Source organism: Dreissena polymorpha, chromosome 1 (genome assembly GCF_020536995.1).
Source record: "Dreissena polymorpha isolate Duluth1 chromosome 1, UMN_Dpol_1.0, whole genome shotgun sequence".
In the NCBI taxonomy this organism is placed as follows: Eukaryota; Metazoa; Mollusca; class Bivalvia; order Myida; family Dreissenidae; genus Dreissena; species Dreissena polymorpha.
In genome coordinates this window covers 20,208,093-20,218,407 of record NC_068355.1, presented here as the reverse complement: position 1 = coordinate 20,218,407, position 10,315 = coordinate 20,208,093, and the positions used below count along the sequence as shown (strand labels likewise).

Sequence of the window (10,315 nt, the reverse complement as noted above, 5' to 3'; positions counted from 1 at the left end):
AACACTGTATTATGTGAATTGGGAATAAGACATCAAACTGGGAATGGACATCAGTTTGGTGATTTTCTCAAACAAAACTATTCATTTCATGATCTACATTTATTTTTGTAATATATCATCTATAATTTAAGCTTAATAAGCAATTTTCCATGACTTTTTCACTAACAGTGATTGTATTTTTATCATTTTAAGTGTATTTTTAAACCGTGTCCATGCGCGGCACGGACACAGTTTCATTTCATGAGGATTTTTTTTTAATTAATAAAAAATCAATTTTTGAAGTAAAATCAATTTAAATGCTGCTATTATATATGCAAGTATCTGTTTTAATTATAATTTGTCAAACTAGATAAATACAACATATAAAACTGCATATTATGCACTTTTGATAAAACACAATTTATTCCCAAATTGATGTCTTATTCCAAATTCACATAATACAGTGTTAATTTGCAAAATATAAAAGCACTATCTCATGAAACATAGAAAATATTTGAGGTGGTATGCAAACTTAACATTCCAACGCTCTCGCTCACGCTGACATGAGTAGGATAACTCCACTATATATAATTCATATATAATAGTCGAGCTAAAAGGTGTAGAATCCTCTGAATAAGTCGGTGACTACATTCAGGCAGAAAGATTCTCATGATGTTTCCACTACAATCCCCCTTCAGTTTGTTTAGTAGATTTTAAAATGACAAAATAAGAAAGACATTCAACAATATAGAACAACTAAATAGAAGGATTTATTTTACAGTTTTCGATACACCATAATTCAACAACAAAAATGTTGTCTAACATACGGAATGGAAAGCAATAACGAGCAAAAATCTTTCACAGGTGATTAATGTTGTAAATCTCTTTTCATGGCAAGTAATAAGTATAAATGACCCAGTTCAATATATATATAACAGTGATAAATATATAGCTTAATAAGTGAGTAACAGTATATTTGTTATGCAATTGAGCAATATGCAGAAAACTAACATGTACAGCTAGGGGCATTGAAGGAGTAAACATTGAATGATGTTAAGTAATATAATTTTTTCCGAGTCTGTTTTTCCTTTTTTGCTATGTCAAAACACAGAATACAGTCTCTCTTTTCTTGTTACATTATTCCTATTTCCATCGCTTAACCCCTTTAAGTAACAGCAACATAAATAATGAATATAAATAATAAATGTAATTTTTGTCACAAATCAAATGCCCCTAACACATGAATGAAATAAATAAGTAACAAAAAAGTATTATACATAACCATGTGAATTAAAAACAACTTTACAATTTAAAATTGCTTAAGGTAAGTTTGTTGAAAAAAGTTTGATAAAAAGATAATATTCTTCTATTGGCTAATTGCACTTCCCTTAAATAATTAAGCATTTAGTTTACAGGTTTCTTCCACTAATGGTTTCTTATATCCATAATTTGTACAAATTAGAAATATAATTTTATTCAATATGTTTTAAATATATATTTTTCAATACATCTATAGCAAAATTCTTCCCAATGACAGCCTAAAGGTCCTAGGTTGTTCGCCTGAGAAATGAAGAAAATAAACTTTTATCTGCAGATTATGTGGTTTTATCCAGTTTGTATGTGCTGTATGACACGGCTTTGATATTGTGTGAAAACATATGAGAACAAGTTTAAGTTTTTACTATTAACATATCCAAAAACAAGTAAGAGTATGGGCCTGTAGATCAACTTTTGAACCCAAGAGGCATAATTTGAACAAAACAAAGTTTCACACCAATTATTGATCACCTTACCTTAATGGTTACAGAAAATTAGATTTTAAATATATTTTCTATTAAATTCTATGTAAATTAAAAGACCCTTGGGACATGGTTATGTTTGACCCCAAGGAATAATTTGAACAAACTTAGACCAGAAAAACTATTCAATGTTCTGCACCAAATATTAAAACCATGAACTTTGCGGTTTCAGTGAATGTGACTGGTGCAGAGATATCCCAAGAGCTCCCCATGAGTGCTAATTGTGTTCAGGTGAGCTTAAAACAGAACATGAATACTATGATGTTCATGGTTAAACAGTGAGAGCCTATGTTTGACTTACAACTTCTCCTAATTAACCCCTTTACAGGAAAGAAATTAGAGACCCTGAATAATTCCCCTGACAAGCATGGTGGAGGTTATTCGTTTTACCAAAATACATTTACATCTTTATAAAAAAATAATGAACCACCAAAAAAAATATGTACCCGTATATCAAAAACATGATGCCCAGGGGCCTTAAAATAGGTTGCTCATAAATGTATTAGTACTACATATTTCTATTTGTCATAAATCTCATCTTAAATATGATATTGGTATAACTTGTGTCAACAGTAAGTATCATACAGATTATTAATTAATGTTTAAATAATAGAATTGCTAATTTATTCTTAACAAGAGTTCCGCAGTCGGAGACATATGCCCCCCCAAACAGGGCTTTAAACTAGTGACCCCAATTTTTCAATAGCTGGGCTCATCCACTGTCCAAGGCCAATGGGCATGTGATGTATCAAGCCAATCGGTCAATTTATTGATGAGTAATTGATCGGAAACAATGTTCACACTTATTGTGACAGGGACCTTGACCTTTGACCTAGTGACCCCAAATAGGAGTCATCTACTGTCCAAAGCAAATATGCATGAGAGGTATCAAACCAATAGGTGAATCAGTTGACGAATTATTGATCAGAAATGATCTCACACTAAGTTTGTAACAGCTACCTTTACCTTCGACCTAGTGACCCCAATTTCAATAGGGGTAATCTAATGTCCAAGGCCAATGCACATGAGAAGTCTCAAGCCAATTGGTCAATTTGTTTACGAGTTATTGATCAGTAACAATTTTCACACTTCGTGTGATAGTGACCTTGACCTTTGACTTAGTGACCCCAATTTCAATAGGAGTCATCTACTGTTCAAGGCAAAAGACATGTGAAGTATCAAGCCGATCGGTCAATTTGTTGACGAGTTATTGATCGAAAACGATTTTCACACTTAGTGTGATAGTGACCTTTGACCTAGTGACCCCAATGTCAATAGAGGTCATCTACTGTCCAAAGCCAATGCACAAGAGAAGTATCAAGCTAATCGGTCAATTCGTTGACAAGTTATTAATCTGAAATGAACTGGTCTACAGACACACAAACAGACCGACTGACATCCAGCAAAAAACTATACCCCTTTCTCTTCAAAGAGGGGCATAGCTAAGAAAATGTTCTGATCACATTAGTTGATTAACATAATAGACGAAAAATGTAGCAGAAGAAATGATAACAAGGGCTGTTTGTAAAACATGCATGCTCCCCATATGGGCTGTCAGTTGTAGTGGCAGCCATTGTGTGAATACGTTTTTTGTCACTGTGACCTTGACCTTTGACCTTGTGACCTGAAAATCAATAGGGGTCATCTGTCAGTCATGATCAATGTACCTATGAAGTTTCATGATCCTAGGCCTAAAAGTTCTCAAGTTATCATCAGGAAACCATTTTACTGTTTTGATTCACTGTGACCTTGATCTTTGACCAAGTGACCTGATCATTGATAGGGGTCATCTGCCAGTCATGATCAATGTACCTATGAAGTTTCATGATCCTAGGCGTAAGCATTCTTGAGTTATCATCCGGAAACCATTTTAGTGTTTCGAGTCACTGTTACCTTGACCTTTATCCTAGTGACCTGAATATCAATAGGGGTCATCTGCCAGTCATGATCAATGTACCTATGAAGTTTCATGCTCCTAGGCCTTAGCATTCTTGAGTTATCATCAGGAAACCATTTTACTATTTTGAATCACTGTGACCTTGACCTTTGACCTAGTGACCTGAAAATCAATAGGGGTCATCTGCCAGTCATGATCAATGTTACTATGAAGTTTCATGATCCTAGGCCTAAGCGTTCTTGAGTTATCATCCCGAAACCATCTGGTGGACCGACCAACCAACGGACAGACTGACGGACCGACCGACATGTGCAAAGCAATACACCCCCTCTTTTTTGAAGGGGGGCATAACAATAATTATTCAAATAATTCATAGTTTTTTGGAAAAAATCTTAATTGTTTTGGGAAAAATGTCTTTGGAACCACTAACCTTAATTATCACAGCATCTTAAAGATTGAGGTAAATAATTTTGTACTTTAAGTGTGCTAACGTCAGTCCTATAATACTTAGTAGATATCAGTATTTGTCAAACAATGGATCAAATAATCAGAATATACCATGTTTTATAGTGCATACACAGTATGTTTTCCAAAACTTCTCATAACATGTAGAAAGATTTGTTTATTGAAAAGCTTAAGTTTGATAACAAATATATTTCTAACATCATAACATATAAAAAAACAAGAGCACCGCATAACAGGTGCCAAGGCTCGGCTGCGGGTGCAGTTTTGAATAAATGAAAGCTTGTCAGAAGAATATTAGAGGTCACAGTGACCTTGACCTTTGACCTAGTGACCCAAAAATGGGTGCGGCCTGTAGAACTCATCAAGGTGCAGCTACAGAATGTAATTTCAATTTTGTAGATGAAAGCACTTAGATTTTTAACAAATATGGAAGTAAACAATTGACATGGATCATTATGCTATCCAAATTGTGATCCATGGGCAAAAACCAACATTTGATTTAAAACATACAGGGATAAAGCATAAACAATTGACACAAACAAAACATAATTGCCAACATACATTCAAATCACTAGCAAGAGTTGCAGTGAAAAAAACATAGTTAACATTTGTGATATTTTTGTTTGATATAAAACTACCCTATTAACTTTTTAAAAATAATTTAATTGCAACAATCAATGTGACTGCTACATGTACAAGAACCATCCAGACAATAAATGGTGTACATGCAATTTGTATTTTGACAATGCCAGTTAATTATAAGGCATTTTTGCAATAGATTTTGTTTCATTATTGGTTAACATTATCTTGGCCAGTAAACTATTTAATTCACATTCTATTTCAAATCAGTGATTTGTATACTCAGCTTTTATATGAATTCATGAGTCAACCAAATATCAAAATACCTTAAAAAAAATACAATAACAGATGCTTTTGAGTGAAAAAGGCTTAATAATGAGCACATGTTAGCATGTATTATCTAACAATCAAAACACATAATAGCTATCAGAACAAAGCAAAACAACACAAACTCACATGTGATTTGTTGAAAATATGTATGGATATGAAATACTTAAGTGCAACAATAAATCCCCCCAAAATGTTTCTGCAAGATCAATGAGTATTTGAACATGGTCATCTTACAACATGACACTATATTTTGAAGGAAACTTCACAAAATATTTTTTTTATTCCTTCTTTCACCTGAATGTATTATAATAGATATGATTGAACCGGGTTTCACAAACACAACAATAGACACAAAAATAACAACTATCTACTTTTAACAGACAGTATACGACACCAGCAAGAATCATGACTTTTGTGTTCAAACTATGCAAGCCGGTCAAATATTTTAACAAAACAGAAAGACTAACTAATGTGGAGTAAATATGTGTCGTGTTCTGAGAACACTGGGCATAATGCATGTGCGTAAAGGGTTGTCCCAGATTAGCATGTGCAGTCCACAGGCTAATCAGGAACGACACTTTTTGCCTAAATTAAATTTTTGCTAAGAGGAGACTTTTATGACAAAAAATGTCATAAAAGTGTAAAGTGTTGTCCCAGATTAGCCTGTGCGGACTGCACAGGCTACTCTGGGACAACACTGTACGCACATGCATTATGCCCAGTTTTCTCAGAACAAGACACATATTTATACGTGTCAAATATTTAATGTTACTGTATAATGTCACATGTAAAAGAAACTGGTCTATCAACAGCATAATTCGATCATATAGAAAATCTTGGATCATTTTGAAACTGAGAACTTACCAATACGTTTAGTTTACAGATTTTTTATTTCAAGTTCAAACCACCTACTGCAAGTCATTGATACAAGTCAGTTTATTCCTCACCTGAAAAATTACATAATTTTGAAAAAGAATTTTTTTCCCTGATTTCCACAAATCAGGAAAAAATCAAACTCAAAACGTATGAAATTGTCATGGATATGGTATAATATGTAATGTTATATTTTCTTAAACAAAATACCAAAACAATGATGATATAAGTGATCTCTTCTTCATTGGTTCATTTAAATGGTACTAATTGAGTGTTTGCCAATCAAGTATAAGCATTCATCATAATATTAACATGAGGTTTTTACTTTTTTATTGAGTAAAGTAGTAGACTTATTATTTTTTAATGGGCACAGCATGTTTCATGTTTAGCTATTTCTCACCATTTTAAAGATTCCAGTCAGTAATGTTCTAACTAAATTAAAACAATTAGTAAAATAAAACCATTTTTGTTTGTAGATCAGTCAGCTTCAATAACATTTTAAATCATTAACTTGGTCAATAATTTAAAAAGTTCACATTTGTTCACAAACTTAACAGATCTCCATAAATACATGTATATGAGATTTTTTAATGATAATAATTATATTTTATCATATGAAAAAAGTTAACAATTCTTAAATATACAATTTGATGTCATACCCAAAATGCACTTACACAAAATAGCAACACTCTGAGAACAGCAGGCTTTATTCAAATAAGCACCATCTGAAACTTAGTAACAATATTTATTTATGAAAACCTTTTTAAACTCACATTTAACATATGCAAAGTCACCAGTATGAATTGTGATCAAAATCAACATGTGTTCCGATCCCTGTGAACGATAACAGCAATCTTTCGTTTGAGCCCAATGTCTTTAAATTCAAAATTAGGTCAAGAATGTTACAGTGTTCTACCAACGACAATTTACCATGGGATCCATTGTTCAAGATTTTTCAAATATAACTTAAGCCTTACCAAGACAATCAATCATTGTTCCCATTCAGAAAAACGTATTGACCACTTTTTCAGTGGAAACCTTAAACAAGAAACATCTTTAAACAAGAGGGCCTGAAAGGCCCAAAGTCGCTCACCTGAGAGGAAAGGAACTGACCTGTTCTGTGCAGCCAAGATGTTCATTAGAACAAAATGTTCTCACCAACTTTTATGACTAGTGAACACCCAGACAGCCACTTTTTTAACAGACCAGAACTATTTTCATACACATCCAAGATATCATTTAAACAAATGTTCTGACAAAGTTTCATGAAGATTCATGAAGCCACATAAGGAAAAATGCCCCACCCCTGGTGGCCATGTTTTTCAAGCAACTGGAACCATTTTCGAACTTGTCCAAGATATAATTGGGTCAAATGTTCTGACAAACTTTCATGATGATCGGACAATAAATATGGCTTCTAGAGTGTTAACAAGGTTTTACTATAGGTATACAAGGAAAAATGCCACGTCCCCTTGGCGGCCATGTTTTTCCACCAACCGGAACCATTTTCGAACTCATCCAAGATATCATTGGTACAAATCTTGTGACCAAGTTTCATGATGATCGGGGCCCGTATTCACCAAACAATTCTTTGACCTAAGTCTAAGAATAAAGAAAATTCTTTAAATTAGAATATTCAAGAATTTCTTAAATATTGAGTAAAACTCTGCAGTAAACACCTCTATCTATATTATTCTTCATATAGAACATTTTGTTAATGACATAATCACCAGTGGAAGCCTGTATATATTCAAACACTGAACACATTTTTCTTGGTTCTAAGTCTATTCTCTATTCTCAAGTCTAAGAATCTCGGTTGGTGAATACGGGCCCGGACAATTAATGGGGCCTCTCAGTGTGTTAATAAGGTTTTACTAAAGCAATATATAGCCATATTAGGAAAAATGCCCTGCCCACTGATGGCCATGTTTATAAAGCAACTGACACAATGTTCACACTCATCCAAGATATCATTTGGACAAATCTTCTGACCAAGTTTCATGTAGATCGGAAAATAAACATGGCCTCTAAAGTGTTAACAAGGTTTTACTATAGCCATATAAGGAAAAATACACCGCCCCTGGCGGCCATGTTTTTCGACCAACCGGCATCATTTTTGAACTCGTCCAAGATATCATAGGCATGAATCATAGGCATGAATCTTCTGACCAAGTTTCATGAAGATCAGACAATAAATGTGGTCTCTGGAGTGTTAACAAAATTTTACTATAGCCATATATAGCCATATAAGGAAAAATGCCCCGCCCCCTGGTGGGCATGTTTTTAAAGCAACTGAAACCATTTTAAAACTCAACCAAGATATCATATGGACAAATATTCTCACCAAGTTTCATGAAGATCGGAAAATAAATGTGACCTCTAGAGTGTTAACAAGGTTTTACTATAGCCATATATGGAAAAATGCCCCGCCCCCTGGCGGCCATGTTTTTCAACTAAACGGCATCATTTTTGAACTGGTCCAAGATATTATTGGGATGAATCTTCTGACCAAGTTTCATGAAGATCGGGACAATAAATGTGGTCTCTAGAGTGTTAACAAGATTTTACTATAGCCATATAAGGAAAAATGCCCCGCCCCCTGGTGGTCATGTTTTTAAAGCAACCTAAACCATTTTAGAACTCATCCAAGATATCTTTGGGACAAATCTTCCAAGCAAGTTCCATGAAGATCAGAAAATTAATGTGGCCTCTAGAGTATTAACAAGGTTTTACTATATGCCCTGCCCCCTGGCGGCCACGTTTTTCAACCAACCAGCATCATTTTCGAACTCGTCTAAGATATTATTAGGATGAATCTTCTTACAAAGTTTCATGAAGATCAGACAATAAATGTGGCCTCTAGAGTGTTAACAAGGCAAATGTTGACGCCGCACAACGCACGACGGACAAAAGGTGATCACAAAAGCTCACCATGAGTTAAAAATTGTACATCATTGAGTTTGGTTCTGATGGTTATATGACTGAGACCAAGAAAAGTGAATACTTTTTTTTCACTCCAGTTTTTAGTTTCATCATACCTATATCAATGTGACAGTTATGGTTGCTTATTTTTCATAATTCGATTCTTTGTATCATATATCTGTTCAGATAAAAAACAGATATTCATTTACAAAATAAACAAGGGCTGTTTGTAAAACATGCATGCCCCCCATATGGGCTCTCCGTTGTAGTGAGAGCCATTGTGTGAATATGTTTTTTGTCACTGTGACCTTGACCTTTGACCTAGTGACCTGAAAATCAATAGGGGTCATCTGCCAGTCATGATCAATGAACCTATGAAGTTTCATGATCCTAGCCATAAGCATTCTTGAGTTATCATCCGGACACCATTTTACTATTTCGGGTCACCGTGACCTTGACCTTTGACCTAGTGACCTGAAAATCAATAGGGGTCATCTACGAGTCATGATCATTCAACCTTTCAAGTTTCATGATCCTAGGAAAAAGTGTTCTTCAGATATCATCCGGAAACCATTTAACTATTTCGGGTCATCGTGACCTTGACCTTTGACCTAGTGACCTGAAAATCAATAGGGGTGATCTGCGAGTCATGATCAATCTACCTATCAAGTTTCATGATCCTAGGCCTAAGCATTCTTGAGTTATCATCCAGAAACCATTTTACTATTTTGGGTCACTGTGACCTTGACCTTTGACCTAGTGACCTGAAAATCAATAGGGGTCATCTGCGAGTCATGATCAATCTACCTATCAAGTTTCATGATCCTAGGCCTAAGCGTTCTTGAGTTATCATCCGGAAACCATTTTACTATTTTGGGTTACTGTGACCTTGACCTTTGACCTAGTGACCTCAAAATCAATAGGGGTCATCTGCAAGTCATGATCAATGTACCTATGAAGTTTCATGATCCTAGGCCCAAGCGTTCTTGAGTTATCGTCTGACAACCATCTGGTGGACGGACCGACAGACCGACATGAGCAAAGCAATATACCCCCTCTTCTTCGAAGGGGGGCATAAATATGAAAATGTAAGTTAACCAGCCAAATGCAAAACATCCATACCTATTTCATATGGTTATGAACATGTTGTTCAAACACATCTGTTGAGTTAGTTTGCAGTAAACAACATTTTGCCAATATTTTTTGTATAGCATTAACAATTATTTTGCTCAAGATATTGGTCAAGTTAGTGGAATAATTTTTATTTAATCAATCAAAATTGTATATAATTATGTTATATTTTTAAACACATTATGAATCTATTATGGCATGCATGTTTCATAATAATTGATAATTCAACATTTCTTCTTTAAGATATTTTTGGTCTAAAGATAATTCTAGTTTCACCTAAGCCAACACCTTGAAATAATTATTCTCTGACTGGGAACTGGTGATGATACTTTGAGAATGC

At 34.3% G+C, this 10,315-nt stretch overlaps 1 long non-coding RNA gene across 1 annotated transcript; it reads right to left on the bottom strand.

Annotated features, from left to right (window-relative positions):
• Positions 1-212: 212 nt before the first annotated feature.
• LOC127873432 (uncharacterized) lies at positions 213-8,791 on the bottom strand. Its single transcript, XR_008046149.1, has 2 exons — positions 3,838-8,791; positions 213-3,692 (listed from the first exon to the last, which is right to left on the bottom strand). It is a non-coding gene; the product is annotated as an uncharacterized LOC127873432 (long non-coding RNA).
• Positions 8,792-10,315: the final 1,524 nt, after the last annotated feature.